The sequence below is a fragment of the Tenrec ecaudatus genome, chromosome 5 (assembly GCF_050624435.1).
Source record: "Tenrec ecaudatus isolate mTenEca1 chromosome 5, mTenEca1.hap1, whole genome shotgun sequence".
Classification (NCBI taxonomy): Eukaryota; Metazoa; Chordata; class Mammalia; order Afrosoricida; family Tenrecidae; genus Tenrec; species Tenrec ecaudatus.
The window spans coordinates 16,581,437-16,600,408 of record NC_134534.1 but is presented as its reverse complement, the minus strand read 5'-3'; the positions used below and the strand labels follow the sequence as shown (position 1 = coordinate 16,600,408).

Sequence of the window (18,972 nt, the reverse complement as noted above, 5' to 3'; positions counted from 1 at the left end):
AAACAGAGATACTGCCGGGACACCTGGAAACCTGCAGGCAGGGGTAGCTGAGAGGTGTGAGCTGGGATGGTGGGGCCTCAACAGCTAGGAGACAGGAGCCTGGGACGTGAGGAGTCTGGTCTTTGCCCCCAGGCACCTGCACATCCGCTCCCTGCCCGGTACCTTCTCACATTCCCAGACTATGACTTGCATGCCGCTCCTCCAACTTGTTTCAGCTCAAACTTCCTCGAGTTTCCCCTCTGGAGCAGCTCCAGCCTGATCCTGTCACTCCTTCCGTTTCACAGCCCCACTTCAGGACACAAACTCTGACTTTCCAGACCCAGGATTTATTCCTCGACTCCAGACATTTTCCGAGGGGAGAATGGAATGGAATGGAGTCGCTCTAAGAGAGACAAAGAGAACCAGGGCCAGACTTGGGTCTCCAAACGCCTAGATGGGTCAGGACGGGGTCTTGTTTATGTATCGCTGGTGCTCAGCACACGGGAGAAAGGTGAGGCTGTCTGCATCATCCTTAAAGATTTACTTTCTTGGAAGCCCTCTGAAGGGCCACTGTGTGTTGGAGTCAACTTGACGGCACTGGGTTTTAGGGTTGAGGGTAGCATAGAACCAGGTATGTACCCACCCCCCAAAATTGCCATCGGCCGAGTGGAATTCCAACCCACTGCGCTGCTCTCAGACAGAGAGATACGCAGAGCCTAGCGTTGCTGAGACTGGCATCTTGAAGGAAGGTGCCACCTCTTTCTGCCCTGCAGGCTGAGCGAATTCAAACTGCCCACCTTCCAGCGAGCAGCTGACAGCTGCAGCCTTGCTCCTTCCAGGTGTGCGTAAGCCCCTGATAAATGACCTCAGTGGTTGTTAGACGGAGTGCTCAGTTTTTAATCACAACCTATTGCATGTTCAATAAAACCCTAAACGCATGCCTTGCAACTTTAAGGCACACAGAGATATCAGGAGCGACAGTAGAACTTCCACTCTACCAGCATCTGTGCAGAAAATCACCCTTAAGGCTGGGAAAACCTCACGTTCTGTGAAATTAACAGGACTTGGGGAGAACCACGGCGTTTCCGCAGCCCACTTACAGCCCAGGCAGCCGTGTAGCGAAACACAGCTCCCATAATACCAGCCAGGGACAGTGATGTGTTGATTAAAAACCAAACATTTAGGAATACAGTCAGTCTAGGGCTGTAAAAAGGGAGAAAGGCAAGGGGAGGGCCCAGGGAAGGGCTGGGGCTCCGACATAGAGGAGCAGGAGCGGGTAGAGAGCTTTACTGGGAGGTCCAGGAGGAAAGGCAGTTAGAGGCTTTGCCCAAATGCAGCCGCGTCAGAGATGGGTGACCAGGCTGGTGGCACAGAGAGAACTCAGTGGCACGCCCCTCCCAGACAGAACCTGTGACCCCCGTGAGCTCAGAGGAGGAGGGGTCGTGGGCAGTGGGGAGTCCCCCTGCCCTGGGCTGGCCAAACGCAGCCACGGTGACTTGGCGACGTGAGACTCCCACGACCGGGAGCCTGGCTCGGGAACCCTCACCACATCCACACTGTACTGACACAGCTCTGCTCTCTACTTCCTGTGAGCCGCTCCACCTGCGGAAGCAAGTTAGGTAGGACAAGCTCTACAGACGGACGCACAAGAAGGCTCGATAAGCCAAGTGTGCCAGCTGACTGACGGCCATTGAGGAAGATGCTTGCTGTGGGCATCCTTGTGGATGGCAGCGTTTCCCCTGTCCCCCTGGCTCCACTTGGTGCTGTTGTTACTGGTATTGGGCATCATCAAGTTCACTGGGACTCAGAGAGGTTCCGTGTAACAGTCCCACTGTCCCAGATGGTCTCCTGCTCTAGAATGTTTATGGGAGCAGACCACCTGGTCTCTCCTCCTTTGAAGCTTCTGGGTGGGTTCGAACCCCTAACTTTTGGTTAGCGGCTGAGCATCCACTGTCAAGCCACCAAGGCTCCTTGACCTTAATGAGCATGGAACAATGTCGTGCGGAATGGGGTGATGCGGAGTGAGAGCGTCCTAAGCCTCTGATGTCACCCCCTCCTCCATCAGGGGCAGCAACACTCCCCTGGGCTTTCAGTCCCTGCAACTCAACTCAGCCTGCCCAAGAGCTGTCGCTTCAGGAAAAGCTGTGGTCTCTCCATGCCTCTGTTTCCTCTGCGGTAAAATAGGGCTTGTGGCGCGCTCTGAGTTCGTGTTAGGAGCAGACCAGCCCATGGATGACAAGCTCACTCTACACTATGAAGTCGTCCCTCTGAGACAGGCTCTGGGGTACAAGGGACAGCTGGTACCTCTCCTGAGGCACTGCCTCCCACCCGATGGTTGGTTCTGAGAGCAGGCGACAAGAGAGATAACCCCTCCTAGGACCCCAATGACTGGGACTGAACACAGGAGCTTGGAATCCCCCATAGGCAGGAGGCCGGGCAATTCTGCTGGCCCTTGACTTGCCTCTAGCTTTCTGTGCTTCCCTCTCTGAGCCCCCTGCCCCTCCAAGGGGAACCTTCCTCCACAGGGCCTGCCACCCTCTGTGCTACCTGTTGGCCTGCCCCGACGGTCACCTTTCTGCCCCCCTCACTCTTCCACTTGGCTTCCCCCAAAAGACTCACTGCCATCGACGACGAGATTCCAACTCCTAGGGACCCTCCTGTCTTTCAGGAGCAGTCAGCTGGTGAGTTTGCACCAGCAGCTTAGTGACCAGCGGCCCAATGCTTCCTGACAGCCCCACCAGGGTTCCCCAGAAGAGTGACCTTGTGGTGAGCAGCCCCACCCATAACCACGACCCATCAGGGCTCTGAAGAGAATTCAAAATGGGGCTTGGTAAACGTTAGCATACACGAGTCACCCGAGGGTCTTGCTGGGATTCTGATTCCTTAAGACTGGCTGGAACCGGAGATCCTGCCTTTCCAACAAGCTCCCGGGTGACATGACATCACCTTTGATTAGCCAGATGACAGATACCGCTGAGAAGGACTGGCCAGGCTAGGACGCAGTCAGTGGGAGTTACTGCCATGAAGATTCTTTTTGTTCTACCCTGCTGGGAACAGGAGGTCTGAATAGAGAGACCTCAGCTCACCTCAGACTTCTAAGGCAAACACAAGCTAGTTTCACCTGAGCAGCTGTGGGCTGGGCAGGGGCGGGGGTGGGAGCAGGGTCTGTTTGCAAGTGCCCCAAGGCATCCCTTACCCATGTCCAACCAAACATCTGACACCCGTCTTTCAGACACCCGTCTTTATCATAATGGCCAGGAACCCAGAACCGAGTGTTCTGTCATTCGCAACACGCTCCTATTCCGGCTCCTGAGTTCAGTAACCCCTCGCAATGGCCGCACAGAACCCAGTGGCATCTTCCCTGCTTTTTCTGAAAACAGTTGCTCAGCGATGGCTCCAAGTTCCGCCCCATCCGCGGTGCTCCTCAACCATAAAATCATTCTCGTTGTTACTTCATCACGTCGTTCTGCGACGGTTATGAATCGGCCGACCCCTGTGAAAGGGTCGTTCGACCCCAGGTGGGGAACCACTGCCTGGGCCCACGCAGGCCCCGAAAAACGAAAGGTCTCCGCTTTAACCAGGCACCGGATTGCACAGTTGGTCATCGAAATGGCCGTGGGGCATTGGACCTGCTCTGTGGGGGCTTCCTTCCGGAGGCGCCCTGGGCACATGCCGGACCTGTCACCCCTGGCTGCACCCCTGCGTGCACCCTTGAAGGTGGGCCATGGACCTGGGTGCTCAGGCCTCCACTTACCCTGCTGAAAACACACCTGGGCCAGCGGGCCTTCTCCTCCAAGGGGTTTTCAAAGCACGCAGACTGGGATTGACTTGGCGGGAGCCTCCCTGGCTATGACTGTCCATTCGGGGCTTTTGTTTTCAGGACGGGGAGGCCAGGGCAGAGTGCTTCCCTCCCCTCCCCACCATGGAGCCCTGAGGGGCAGCCTGGCGGGCATAGAGCCTCCCCAGGTTCCTGGAGGACGAGAGTGAGGCTAGAGAGCTGCCCCTTCGCCTCCCCCTGTCGGTGTGACCTTTCCCTTTGTTCCTGCGAAAGCCTGCTGCTGGCCGGGCTGCTGAGTCATCCAGGGTCGGGGTCTTTTTTCTCTTGCCCTCAGAGACTCCACGAGCCCAGGAACTGCCTAAGTGTAGGGATTGGGGGGGTCTCCCCATTTCCTTTCCCTTTCCCTTCCCACCCCTTCCTCCTGGGCTCCCAGTGACTCAGAATGGAGTTGGACGCCCAGGGCCTCGGCCCAGCTTTTCATATCGGGTTTCTGTCTTTGTAGGTCTTGACGCACTGGCTGCTCTCGGAGTCCAGGAGTAAAAAGATTCCCAGGATGTAAGCGATACGGGACTGGTGAGTGGTGCTGGGTTTGGAGGGTGGGCCGTGGGGTTGGGTTTCAAGAAGGGAAAGGTGAATGGGGTGGGGGGGCGTGGGCATGCAGCTGGGTCCTTTGCAGCTGAGGCTGCCTCCATCCAGATCCACCTGGAACAGCAGGTGCTGAGCTCCCAGGTGTGAGTGCTATCCAAGGAGCCAGTCCCTCGCCCAGGGGCCAAGGAGGCGGCAGGTGGCTGCCTCGCCCCCCCCCCGCCCCCCCACCCCCCCCGTCTGCTCAGGTGCGGGCCGCTCAGACGCGGCAGTCAGAGTGTGTGTGCTTGCGATTGTTTTCTGGAGCCTCTGGCCACAGGAGCAGGGGTTAGGGAGGGGTGGGGTTGGGACATGCTTCCCGCCACTTTGTCACCCAAAGAGGGGAGAGGATGGAGGGAAGCGACAAAGCTTTCTGGGATGTTGGAAGAATGGTCCAAGGCAAGCAGAAGGTGGGCAGCCGTTGTGTAAGGAAACGCTCTCACAGGGAAAACCGCCACAAAGATGAAGCAGGCATCACGGAGTAGTGAGTTGCCCGTCGCTGGTAGAGTTCAAGCAGAGGTGATAGCAGCATTCCTGGGTGATGAGTAACATTGGAGGAGAGCGGTGTTTGGCAGGACTGCAGTTCTATGATGATCTATCAACCGGAGGGCGGGGGACTTTCAGCCTGTGCCATTCGCAAACCACTGGATGAGATTAGCCATGGGTCCCGGGTCTCTCCTCTGACCACTTACCTGTTGGCCACGTGTGCCTAACCCCAAACACCTGGATACATGTGACAGGTGCACAAAGCGTGTTGGGGGTCTTGATCAGGGGCTCTGAAGCCTCCTCCACACCAGAAGAGCCACCAGCCCACCAAGGTCTGTGACCCATGGTCAAGAAGGAAACACTGTGGAAGTGGGCACAGAGGCCCCCCAGAGACAGAGTGGGTGTGGCCCAGAAGACAGTCTGGGGGAGAATCATGGTTTCTCCAAAGAAATCAAACCCCTTTCTTTGGTAGGAGTGGGGTTAATGGCACACAAACACACCCACACACACACACACGACCAAAACCTAGCCCACGGAACATGAGTAGAATCACACTGCCAACCCAAATGGGGAGATTATGCCAGGGGGACTTTCATTTCTCATGGAGGGTCTGAGCAATGGGCTCTTGCTACGGGGTCTCAGTCCCTAGTCTTCTTTCACTAGCAGCTGGGTGTGTCGGGGTTGAGGGCTGATGTACACATAGGTTTAAGAAGCCCAAATGTGGAGTCAGGAGGGGGGGGGGGCTGCACAGTGAATTGGAGCCCTGACTTGTCACTTCCTTGGCAAGGCAGCAAGCAGGAGTGGGACCTGGAGAGCTGAGGCTGTGTCTGTAAGCCCTCTGGCCACAGTCTTGGCACATAGTAGGGGTGCAGCAAATGGCTGTGGAATGACTGGAAGAGAAGTGATGGGAAGGAGTTTCGTCATTGGTGGCTGAGCAGAGCTGGAGACTGGCTACCCCCAGTCCTGGGGTCAACTCTGACTCTTGTGACCCCTTGTGGGTCAGGTTAGAACCGTGGGCCACACAGGGTCTTCCGTGGCTAAGTTTTCAAAAGCAAACCTCCAGGCGTTTCTTTCAAGACCCATCTGGGTAGGCTGAACCGCCAACCCTCCAACCAGCAGCTGAGTTCCTTGGCTGTGTGCCCCACCCAGGGATTGTGTAGTCCCACTACCCAGGGTCAAGGCCTGGTCCTTTCAATAGCTATGGGATCTTGGGTAAGTTGCCAACCTCTCTGCTTCAGTCTCTCCATCTGTAAAATGGGCACAGTGGCAGTAACAACCTCATGGCGGCTGTGCAGCTTCAGTGAATTGATTCAGCTACAGTAAATGCTAGGTAAAGATCAGCCCTCATTCCAATTCTGGATGAAGGAAATGACTCTGATTCAAACAGGGCCTAGAAGAAAGGAGTTCAAACTCTTGGCTCTGCTACTGAGTGGGCCAGTCATGTGGCTTCTCTCAAATCTGCCCTACCACATTTAAAATGAGGTGATTGGGCGAAACTGGAGATGCCAAATAGATTCCATCTGCCCATTCTGATCCATTGATCCTTGCTACCAGGGGCAGTGTTGAGAAGGATTCTGAGGCAAATCCAGGAAAGAGTGTGCTACATTTGATTAGTGATGTCTGCTAAGGGCTCTAGGGCGAGGACTGTCACAAACATGTCATCTTTTTCTGCCATCCCGAGACAAAGCGTTGTTGGAGGCCCCTGGCCGCTCTCGCACTTCGTGGCGCTGTGCCAGCGGCCTTGTGGTACAGCAGAGACTCCGAGCATGGGCTATCGCATGAATTTGAACTCACTCGAGGACCAACTTGAGTGAGTGGAAAGAATTACCCTTGGGAGTGTGTGGTGCATGTACGTTACCATAAGCTTTCACGTGACTCAGTAGTCCGAGTCTGCCAGGCCCGGCCCACTGACTGGTGCCGCTGCAGGAGCCACCAGGGTCTGGGACTGAGAAGCCTGGTCACAGGACCCAGCTGTGCTTCTAGGGCACCTACCTTAGAAATGGATACTGCCACCCGCATGCGCGCTGGCAAAAGCAGGGTATGTTTTGAGATAGAAAATCGCTCAATGGGCAGCATTGCCCTGTTTCATATTCCCAGGGAGTTTAAATTAGAGGGCCATGAATGGGCTAGGAATTAGCTGTGTAGCCAGGTGAGATGGTTAGTCCAGAAATGGGTCTGCCCGTGGTGGACCAATTGGTAAAAGGGGAGAGAGTGCCTCACATGGTATTATTGGGGAGATAAAAATCCATAGGGGGTCCCATCAAGCCATCTTGCTCACAGAAGACAGCCCCCACCTGCTGTTTCTTCACTGCCACCCTCATCACCTCCCATTCATATCACCCTGAAAGCCAAGCCTCCCCCTCACAACACGTTCTGGAAGATGATGCCACACGTGGATTGTTAAAAATAGGAGCACACTCTTCCAGTGCCTCCTTGCCGTGTCTCCGAGCCCTTGCCTTAGTCCTGGCGATTTGTCAAAGGCACTTCCTTCCCGTCGCCTTCTACTTGGGCTTCTCTGCAACCCACCTTCTGGGGGTCACAGTGGGGGCCCCAAGAGCCTGGCATGCCCAGGGACAGATGCTTTTTGTTACATGAATCCGTGCGGACGGGTGCGCTTCAGAGTCCTCGAATGCCCTGCTCGGGGTGGACCTTTGCAGGACGCACTTGGTGGCTTCCAGAGGTTTCAAACTGTGAGAGCAATTGGGGACCAGGTTGGATCTAGAACAGACATAATGGTGGCAGTGCAGAGCCTGGGCTGCAGCGGAGGGAGGCGGGAGGGGCGGGGTAGGTTCTGTTCCGTCCATTCTGACAGTGACCACGTGTACAAGAGACGATGACACTGCCCAGTCTTGCGCCCTCCTGACTGGGGTTGTTAGGTTTGAGCCCATTGTTGGGACCGCGGTGTCAACTCATTTCATTGAGAGTCTTCCTCTACTTACCACGCTTGGTGTCCAACGGCAGCTAGGCGGGATTAAAAGCAAGTCATCCATCAGGGGGTCCTCATCCAGAAGGCCCTGGGCAGGAGGAGTGAGCGTCAGGACAGTCCCACCAAGGAAGAGAAGAATGCCCAGCTGCTCTTGGCCGTGGGCGGTGAGGAAGGAGAGGTCAACAGGGTGTCCTGGACACCTAGCTTGGGAATCAGAAGGGAGAGGGGCCCACTGGAGGGAACAGATTCAGAGGAAGCCACAGATGATGCAGAAGGTGGTTCATGCCGCATGGATATGACTCACCTGTGGAATGTTAGCCAGGGAGGGCAAGGCAGGGCAGGTTTAGCAGGTAGCTTAGGAGTCCACATGACCTGAATGCAAATCCTAACTCGGTTACCCACTAGCTGTGCAGCCTTAGAAGGGTCATTCAACTCTGAGGCGCAGTTTCTTCATCTGCTCAGTGGGTACCAGGAGGTTCTTAGTACTTATCGGATGAGGCCATTAGGATCAATGCACGGAATGTGTGGAGAATGTTACCTAGCGCAGAGTGTGTACTCTGCCAGTGTGTATGGGTATCTCCCTGGTTCCATTGTTATCAGCCTCGATAGTCATTCTAGAGGCATTGTCTGCACCTTCATAGTCCTGGTGGAGAGACCTTGCACAGGCCTAGGACACAGAAAAAGGCTCAGGATGGATGGCTGGGGGGATGGGGAGTGGGGGGGCAGGGTCAACACCCTCCAGCCCAGTGTTTACCAGCCAAGTGGGCATGCTCCTGGGTGAAGAAGGACCTGAGCATCACTGGTCCTTGCCTGGGACCCAAGCCCCAGCCCACACTGTGACTCCTAGCTCGATCCTAGCATCCCCGTTTCCAAAGGGCTGTGCCACGTCCCTCAGACCTGTTGGGAATGAACGGTGATGGATGAACAGCTGATAGAGGAGGCAGTTCAGGCTGGGGCAGGGGGGGTGGGGGTGGGGGTGAGTGGCCAGGGCCAGCTCAGAGGCAGACAGCTGGGCTGAAGACAGAAGCAGAAGGTCAGAGGCCAGACCAGAGACGTTCAATCTGGAAACCAAGCTGCAAAAATCCCAGGTGCCACCAGTATGAAATTCACAAAGCCCTGATGGTTGTAATATCAGGACACGGGACTTGGTGCTTCCGCAGATTCTGGTGCACCTTCAACCCAGCCTGCCCCCTTAGTGGCATGTGAGGGAGCGGTTCTCTGCGGGCATGGGCTCCGTATTTCTAAGTTAAAACAGGAGACGCTAGGGCCACATCCCATCATCTGCCTGCTCTCTGGCTAGTACTTGACCCTGAGCCCACCCCGTGTTATTTGTGAGTCCCCATTTTATTGTCCAAGGGAATTGTAACACCTGAAACAGCATGGCATTACCTCCGCCCATCTTTGATTATACCAGTCAGACTCTTGGTTACAAGATAGAAATCCAATTCAAATTGACAGAAGTGTAAAACAAAAAGGCAGCCCATGTAATTGAAAAGCCTGAGCCGCCTTGGCGGGGAGCCCGGCTGGATCTAAACAATGTCGGCAGGCGTCCTATGTCTGCAGCTACCAAGCTCAGCTTTCTCCTGTGTGGGCTTCATTGAGCCATGTCCCCTCCCCTGGCTAAGTGGCCCCAGCAGCCACTACCACCTGCTTTCTGCCAGCTAAGGGCTTTGCTTCTCGGAGCATCACTGTCCTTCAACACCCCTGGGCACACCGTGCTGGCTACAAGTGGGGAGGGCTGGAAGCACTTTCTGGGGAAGATCAAGCATGGCAGCCGTCAGTAGGGATTACGGCAGCGCTATGTAAACCAGATCAACATCCTCCCCGCAGGACCCGTAGGTAATCTGATAAAGGGGTGGGGGGGAAGGTTGAGGTTGTCACAGATTTCATCCGCGTGGATCCACAAACAATGCTCGCAGAAGCAGCAGTCAAGAGATCCAGTGACGTGTTGTGTTGGGTCAATCTGCAGCCCCCGACCTCTTCAGGGGATTGGAAAGCAAGAAGGCTTCTCTGAGGACTCAGCTGTGCCTGCCCCAAGCCGTGGTATTGTCCAGCGCCTCCTGTGCATGTGAAAGGTGGACACGGGATTAGGGAACCCAAGGAAGAACCAATGCATTTGGATTATAGTACTGGAGAAGACCATTGAAAGTCCCATGGACTGCCAGAAGACAGACAAATCTGTCCCGGAAGAAACACAGCTAGCGTGCTCCCTGGAGGCAAGGAGGGCGAGGCTCTGTCTCACATACTCTGCACCTCTTGTCATGAGAGACGACTCCGTGGAGAGGGACCGTGTGCTTGGGAAAGTAGAGGGGTGCAAAAAAGAGGGCCCTCAACCACGGGCTCAAGCATAGGAATGACTGTGAGGGTGACCCAGGGACCGACAGTGTTTCCTTTCGTTCTGCAGAAGGTTGCTGTGGGTCAGAACCGACTCCGTGACACCTACAAGCATCACCACCACCACCACTACCCTGGAATTGAGATACTGGGTCACATGTCCTAGTCGCTGTGCCAATGGGTGAACGGTGCTCTGTGGCCAAGCCTGGGACAGGGGCCTCTGTCGCCATTCTGGGGACCCGCGGGATTGCGAGTGGATGGGGTTCCACCCAGGAGGCTGCAGAGCACTGCACCTGAGGCCAGCCTCCTTCCTGCTCACGTCCAGTGTCAGGGTGCCACGAACTCACAGACGTGATCGTCCTGCTCACAGGCCCAGCTTTGTGCCTACCTTCACCCACCAGCTTGTAACTGCCTGTAGATGTGTCCCTTCCCACCCCCTGCTCCCCAGGAGCCAGGCGACCCACCCTCAGCACTTCCTCCTCCCCAACCCCTGCACACAGTCAATGCGGCCCTTCTCGCCCCACCCCACACATGTTGATGGCCGAGCAGCCGCGTGCACGTGCAGGGAAAGGGCCGCTTGGTGTGAATCCTCACAGCCCTCGTTAAGTCGCTGGTTTAGATCCCGAACAAGAGTGCAGGCAGGCAGGTAGTCCCTGGGTGCCGAAAGTCCGATTTAGGGGCAGCTCCGACTTGCCCTATAATGTGATGCAGGCCTGCCCTCAGGGTGAAGCCATCGACCAGCCCCTCCTCAATGCAAACCCCTCGTCACGATCACCTCCACTATTTGCACGGGCAGTTCACATCGGTGGAGGACAGGCTCCCCACTTTTTCCTGCACGGAAGTCAGGCCGCGTAAGAACCATCGCCTGCACACTCGGCCTATGGATGTAAGGGTACTGTCAGGAACAGCCCTCATGCATAGTCCAGGGGGCCCTGTCTTCATGGTCGATTGCTGCCGTAACAGCTCCGCTAAGTCGGGCCTTAGCACACAGTTCCTGGCTGACATCCTGATGGTCATGGGCCTCGCTGGGCTCAAGTCAGGGTAGCCACGGGCCACTCTCTCTAATCCTTTCTGGGTCTCACGGGAGAATCCACTCTCTTGCCTTTCCCAGCTTCTAAGTGGACATCTAAACCCCTTTGCTGGTGGTCCCCTGGTCACTCCAAGCCACAGAGGAGTCTTTCTGAGCTGGTCACTCTGATTCATCCACACTTGAGGGCCCCAGGATTATGGTGGGCCCACCTCCTTATTTGTGGGTCATCTGATTAGCAACCTCAATTCCACCCTCTGTCTTTGCGTTGGTCGAAGGCACCCACAAGGCCAGGGGTGGGGAGGGAGCTTAGGGAGCTGTGAGCATTCTGACCTCTGCTCCGACCCCCATCCATCCCCGTGAAGCCAGCACGAGCCGTGTGCGAGGCAGTCTGCTAAGCCTGCTACATGGCTTCACTATTAGCTCCTCCTAACAACCCGAGGAAGGGGGGACAGTGAGCATCCCCCCATTTTGCCACTGCAGAAGCCGAGACCCCGAGAAGGTCACAGACCCATCAACAGTGGAGCCTGTGCTGATTATGGGTCTCTAAGACCCCACCCGAAGTCCACAGCCAATGTCAGCAGGTGGCCTGGGGCCTCAATACCAGAAAATGGAGGCTCTTGCCTTGGGCAGACAGAGGAGGCCTGGTGGTTACACCTTGGGCTGCTAACCATAAGGTGGGCAGTTCGAAACCACCAGCCACTCTGTGGGAGAGACACGGTTTCCATGCCAGGAAAGAATCACCGTCTCACGCCCACAGGGACCATTGTTCGGACCTACAGGATCGCTATAAGTCAGCATGGACTTGATGGCAATGAGTTCGGTTTGGTTTTTTTCTGCAGGAGCGAGATGGGTGGGGCAGGGGGAGAGTTCGCAGGGGCCAGGCTGCCTGGGTGTGTGTCCTGCCTCGGTCCCTCTCTAGTTGTGTGATATAGTGGGCGGGCCACCAGACCTCTCTGTGCCTGGCTGTGAAATGGGTGTGATGCAGCGGCAGAGAGCCCTCCCCACCCCCACCCCCCAACCCCCATGACCCGCCTTAGTCTGTTTCCTAGGAGAGCCTGGGCCTGCTTTTTTTCTTGTGGATGTTCAGCCCTCACCCTTGTTTCAGTGAGAGAAGCCCCCACCTGGTCTCTGTCTTCATGTGCCGTGGCTTTCTTCCTGCCTCCCCCGCCCCGCTGCACCCCAGGAGGCAGCGAGGCAGAGCCAGCCAACACTGCCTGCTTCTGAAGCCCAGGACTGAGGAGGGTTTTGCATTTTTAAAGGATGGGCTTGGGAGAGAGGCAAGACTCTCCCACAGAGACCTCATGTGACCCACACAGCCTGAAATATTTACTCTCTGGTCCTTTGCCGAGAATGTTGGTGGACCCAGAAAGAAGCCAGAGGTAGAGTCGTCCAGGCTGGGTTGGGGTGGCCCTGAGGCCCTGGTGGGGTTCTGACTGTGACAGCAGCCGTGCTGGCAGGAGCTGGTGCAGTGGCCGTCGCCATTGGTGGCTTGCCCAGGGCAGGGATGTCATTAAGAGCTTCTTTCCCTTGACACCTCTCAGCCCAGTTCCAAGTCCCCTGTCCTTGCGGGAAACCAAGACTGCTTGAGAGTCAGGTACCTGTCCACTGTGGCGCCATGGGATATGATGGAGGAGCAGGATTTGAACCCAGGTCGCTTGGCTCTACACTCGGCCACGAGCTCTCCCTGCAGGTGCTCAAGCTCTTGGGCCATGTCTCCCCCACCCCGCTCACTTCCTCAGCCTCTTGTTTGCCCAGTGTTGGCACAGTGCCTTCCCAGCATTGATGCAGACATCCAAAGTCTGGGCCCCACATCCGTCGTCTGCCTGGTTGTCGGTCTGTGCACCCGCCTGCCCAGAGCCAGGAATGCTCAGGAGCGCACGTCTCCGCCACCGCCACCCGGGGCGGCTGGCTGTTGCCGGATGGCTCCAGGGAAGCTTATTAAACAGCACCGCACACTTGATTAATATGCTGCTGTTTCGACATTATAATCTGCTCCCCCCGCCTCCTGGTTACCATGGTGACATTATTTTAACAAACAGCTCTTTAATATTTAATGGAGATGATGCACCTGGCATGTGGTCGAGCATCAGGCCTAAGGGGGCCACAGGCAGGGGGGGTGGATTGTGAAGACAGGGGTGCAGGGGCTGGCCTGGGCCCCAAGCCCTGTGCCATCCGCAGCCACCAAGGGCCCAGAGGCAGAGTCATCTGGAGGGCTGTTCCTTCTTCCATGCAGAATGTCGCCACATCCCCACCAGGATGGGGAGCGTGACAGTGTTGCTAAACACCCCTGCTCGCCAGCCTGGGGCAGCTGAAAGCCTCGTTTGCTTCCTCTGTCTGGAACCATGTGGCATTTGAAGACGGCGTGTGTCCCCGTGCAGGAAGGAGCCGTGTTTCCTGCCCACTGATTCACAAAGGAGCAGGTGCAGGGGTAGGGGGACCCTATGCTCTCCAGGGGGCACATTCCAAGAGGGAAGGAACCCAGGACGCAGCCTGCACAGCTGAGATGATCTGTTGTGGGCCAGGCCAGTGCCCACTTTCCAGCCCTGCCTTCCAGGCCTTCCGCTGGCAAGAGAAGTGAATGGTTAGAAGGAAGCTGACAGCGTGGTGTCAGGGAGGCTGGCTAGCTGTGTGGCATTGGATACATTACTTAACCTCTCTGTGCCTCGGTTTTCTCATCCATCAGTGGGGCAAGAACAGAACACATGAGCAGTTTATCCTGAAGATTCAGCATGAGGCACCCCTCAAAAAGCGCCAAAACAGGGCTTGCTGCTGCTGTCCTTGGGAGCCGGCGTGTTAATTCCAACCCATGTCCAACGGATGGAAATACTGCCTGGCCCTGCACCCTCCTCGCCATTGCTCCTAGCCCATGGCTGCAGCCACGGCCAAGCCGTCTCCTTAAAGACCCTCTCCTTTTACTGAACCAAGAATGGTTCCCTTCTCCAGGCACCGGTCCCTCCTGACAGCATGTCCAAAGTACGTGAGACCAAATCTCAGCCTCCTTCCCTCGAAGGACTTCTTCCATGATGGATCAGGATGTTCTTGTACCAGTCCACGGGACCCTCAGCCTTCTCTCCAGCACCGCCATTCAAGCCCATCGATCCTTCTTCAGTCTTCATTATTCAGTGTCCAACTTCCGCATGTCCATGAGGTGATTGAAACACCATGCTAAGGGCCCACTATATGAGGCTTGTATCCGCTATGTGCTGTATGAAGTCTACATAGACTGCATGCTGGATGAGGGCTGTATAGACGGTGTGCTGGATGAGGTCTCTATAGACTGTGCTGTCTGTATCAACTGTGTGCTATAGGAGGTCTGTATCGGCTATGTGCTATATAGGTTTGTATCGGCTCTGTGCTGTATGTGGTTTGTATCGGCTGTGTGCTGTATGTGGTTTGTATCGGCTGTGTGCTGGATGAGGTCTGTATAGACGGTGTGCTGGATGAGGTCTGTATCAGCTGTGTGCTGGATGAGGTCTATATAGACTGTGCTGGATGAGGTTTGTATCGGCTGTGTGCTGGATGAGGTCTATATAGATGGTGTGCTGGATGAGGTCTGTATCAGCTGTGTGCTATATGAGGTCTTTATAGACTGTGCTGTATAAGTCTGTATCGACTGTGTGCTATAGGAGGTCTGTATCGACTGTGTGCTATAGGAGGTCTGTATCGGCTGTGTGCTATAGGAGGTCTGTATCGGCTGTGTGCTATAGGAGGTCTGTATCGGCTGTGTGCTATAGGAGGTCTGTATCGGCTGTGTGCTGGATGAGGTCTGTATAGACTGTGTGCTATAGGAGGTCTGTATCGACTGTGTGCTATAGGAGGTCTGTGTTGACTGTGTGCTATAGGAGGTCTGTATCGACTGTGTGCTATAGGAGGTCTGTATCGGCTGTGTGCTGGATGAGGTCTGTTTAGACTGTGTGCTGTATAAGTCTGAATAGGCTGTGTGCTATAGGAGGTCTGTATCGGCTGTGTGCTGGATGAGGTCTGTATAGATGGTGTGCTGGATGAGGTTTGTATCGACTAGGTGCTATAGGAGGTCTGTATCGACGGTGTGCTGGATGAGGTCTGTATCGACGGTGTGCTGGGTGAAGAAGCTTCAAAAAGTTTATGGACACATGGAATCAAAAGATGGTGGCATTTTCCCAGGGCCAGGTTGAAGCCCACTCATGTGTTTGCATGAAAAATAAACATGTTTCTTGCTGGCACCATGAAAAGCTACGAACTGGTGATCTAAGATACATGACAGAACCGTGTCAGCGCCATGGTATGAGCCTGTTTAGCCTCTAGCGATGTGCCTCCCCTCCTGGTCACCACGGGAGTGCTTCGTCACCAGCCAGCTCAGGGAGGAGGCGAGAGCAAGCATGTCTTTTTGCTCCCAAATCAGTGGGGTTCTGCTGCTCTGGGCCGGGCTCAAGTACCTCAGGCCAGGTCGGGTCAGTGAACTGGCTCTGCTGGGCTTGGCAAGGCCCCACCTCTCCTTGGGCTGGAAGGTGGTGGTCTGTGATGCCCTAGCCCAGGATGAAAGGGGCAACTTGTCCAAGTGACACCCATCTTTCATCCCCCAGCATCTAACTCAGGCATGTTCCCCTGGCCCTGGCAGAGGAGGGAGGGTGCGGGCAGAAAGGTACAGGTGGTCTTTCAAGCCTTGGCATGTGTCGCAGCTACTAACATCCGCTGGTCAGCACCCAGGAGGAGACTCGCCATGGGCGGGTACCACCAGGTACCTTGCCATTGAGCAAACCCAACCCAAGGCCATCAAGTGGACTCCGACTTACAGTGAGCCTGAGGACAGACCCGAGCTTCCCCAAGACTGGAGTCTTTGTGGGAGTGGGCTGTCAGATCTTGACTCCCAGCGACCAGCTGGGAGGTTAAACCACTGGCCATTCTGTCAAGATCCAGATGCTTAACCACCAGGGCTCCTGGTTCACCACAGTAACTGAGAGCCGATGATATTCCCATTTCATGGATAATGAAACTGAGGCCCTGAGCTGCGGGGGACTTCCTCAGAGTGACAAAGCTGAGTGTGTGAGCCAGCTTATCTCTCTCTCCCTCTCCCTCTCCCTCTCCCTCTCCTTCTCCCTCTCCCTCTCACTCTCACTCTCACTCTTTCCCTCCCTCCCTCTCCCTCTCCCTCTCTTCCTCCCTCCCTCTCCCTCCCTCCCTCTCCCTCTCCCTCTCTCCCTCCCTCCCTCTCCCTCTCCCTCTCTCCCTCCCTCTCCCTCTCCCTCCCTCTTCCTCTCTCCCTCCCTCCCTCTCCCTCTCTCCCTCCCTCTCCCTCTCTCCCTCCCTCCCTCTCCCTCTCCCTCTCTCCCTCCCTCTCCCTCTCCCTCCCTCTTCCTCTCTCCCTCCCTCCCTCTCCCTCTCTCCCTCCCTCTCCCTCTCTCCCTCCCTCTCCCTCTCTCCCTCCCTCTCCCTCTCTCCCTCCCTCTCCCTCTCCCTCTCTCCCTCCCTCCCTCTCCCTCTCCCTCTCTCCCCCCCTCCCTCTCCCTCTCCCTCTCCCTCTCTCCCTCCCCCCCTCCCTCTCCCTCCCTCCTTCTCCCTCTCCCTCTCCCTCTCTCTCTCTCCCTCCCTCCCTCTCCCTCTCTCCCTCCCTCCCCCTCTCCCTCTCTCTCTCCCTTTCTCCCTCTCTCTCTCCCTCTCCCTCTCCCTCTCCGGAACTACCAGTTCCCAACTCAGCCCCTCAGATCCTGGTTCTGCCTCTTCGAGACACACCATCTTGGGCATGGCTGCCCTCTCTGAGCCCCTTTCTACAAGACAGTTCAGAGGTACCTCACAGAAACCCCCTGTCCCCTAAAACTGCCAGCCTAGATAGCTCACCGTAAACCCAGATTTGCCCTCCGCAGGTCGGCACCCTGCTGTTGTCTGAGAACACCATGGCTGTTAGGTGCCAACAAGCCCGGCTGACTCACAGCAACCCCGCAGGCCAAGGAAGGAAGCCCTGATGGCTGTGCCGCCCTCGCAGCTGTGCCTGTGTTGGAGCCCATGTGGGTGGCCACGGGGTCCATCCATCTGGTCAAGGGTCTTCCTCTCTGCTGCTGACCCTCTACTTGACCAAGCCTACTGCCCTTCTCCGGGGACTAGCCTTTCCCAATGCCATGTCCAAAGTACACGAGACGAAGTTTCACCTTCCTGACTGCTGCAGGGCATTCTGGCTGCATTTCTCCCAAACAGACACCGCTTGTCTGTTAGCTTGTCATGCTGTGGTGGTGGGTGCGTTGGGGTGGTGCCACAAGGAGTGTTGCTCATGTTTCAACTAGCAGCGGGTCATGCAAAGCGCACAGGTTTCAGTAGCGCTTCCAGACTGTGACCAGACGGTGAAGAAGGAGTAGACTGCCTACGTCGGAGTCGTTAGCCACTGAAAACCACCCAACTTGTACACTGGTACAGATAGAACTGGAAACACAGGGGATCCAGGGCGGATGATCCATTCAGGACCAGGGGTGTGAGTGGTGATACTGGGAGGGTGAAGGAAAGGTGGGTTGGAAAGGGGGAACTGATTACAAGGGTCTACATATAGCCTCCTCCCTGGGGGATGGACAACAGAAAAGTGGGTGAAGGGAAATATCAGACAGTGCAAAAAGGACAAAAATAATAATTTACAAATTATCAATTGTTCATGAGGGAGGGGGAGCAGGGAGGGAGGGGGGAAAATGAGGACTGGTGCCAGGGCCTTAAGTGGAGAGTACATGTTTTGAGAATGATGAGGGCAATGAATGTACAAATGTGCTTTACACAATTGATGTATATATGGATTGTGATAAGAGTTGTATGAGCCCCTAATAAAATGATTTTTTAAAGAAAAAGAAAACCATCTAGCTAGCAGTGGGAAGGTGCCAGGCCTCACTGAACATATTTTGAAAATAACGCAGACTGATTAGTTCAAATCAGTCTTCCTGTCTGATCCCATGACGCCAAACCACCGCCCCTGCCACCACCAAAAAAAAGAAAAGGTGGGCTGTTTAGAGTGCAGTCCCTAATGGGCAGTTACGAGTTCTTAGTAGATGCAGAGGGAGCCCTGATGGCCAAGTGAGGTCCCATGGAGCTGCTGACCTCAGGTTTGCAGTTCTAACCCACCAGTTGGTCCGTGGGAGAAAGATGAGGCTGACTGCTCTCGTAAAGATTTAGCCTCCGAAACCCCCAGGGGCAGATCTACTCTGTCCCATAGGGTCACTGTGAGTCAGAATCGACTTAATGGCAGAGGACATGGGGGGAGGGGTCGTTCTCTAATAAGACTCAAAATTGCTAGCTTGTTGTCCCCATCTGTCCCCTGGGATGTTCATTTCTCCTTCCTTTGGCCACGCTCTGACGGAGGAAGCCCAGCGCTGCGGTTCATCTTGCTGTGGTTCTTGGTCTCCCCAAGGGAGCCTGGACACAATAGCCTTGACTTGTATCATGGACCTTCCCCCACACACACTTTTCATTGTAAATTCCAGAGCCCCGCTGAGGTCTGCACTGCTGACAATCCCAGTGCCTGTGGCCCTTTGCCTGACCCTCCATCACCTTCATTCATGTCAGTTCTTTCTTCCTCCCAACACTGACTCAAACAGCCCAGTAATGCAATCCACCAAAGTGGACCCTGAGTCCCCAAGGATTCCTCGCATCCCTCCCAATCCCGCAGGGTCAGCTGTCATACCGGCCACTTCCTGGACACTGCAGCTGCCACCAGACCTGGGTGGTCTCCCGTGTCTATTCTTTCTCCCTGACACCCATTCCTGCCAGTCATCTTCATGGAATATCCTCCCCAGTGTGTTGTGCCTCGGGGCATACGGAAGAATGGGGTTAGGGACACAGCCCTCAAAATCAGTAACACATTTAAAA

The 18,972-nt window shown here is 55.6% G+C and overlaps 1 protein-coding gene across 3 annotated transcripts in view; it reads left to right on the top strand.

Moving 5' to 3' along the window:
- Positions 1-18,972, top strand: part of ZHX2 (zinc fingers and homeoboxes 2) — a 158,267-nt gene that overhangs the window by 74,966 nt on the left and 64,329 nt on the right. Inside the window, exons 1-2 of one of the 3 annotated variants that reach the window (XM_075549313.1) lie at positions 4,056-4,121; positions 4,260-4,330. The gene's annotated coding sequence lies outside the window, so the exon portion shown is untranslated. Of the gene's footprint in view, positions 1-4,055; positions 4,122-4,259; positions 4,331-18,972 lie in introns of those variants that run through there. The other 2 variants (XM_075549314.1, XM_075549312.1) reach the window with 2 other exon arrangements.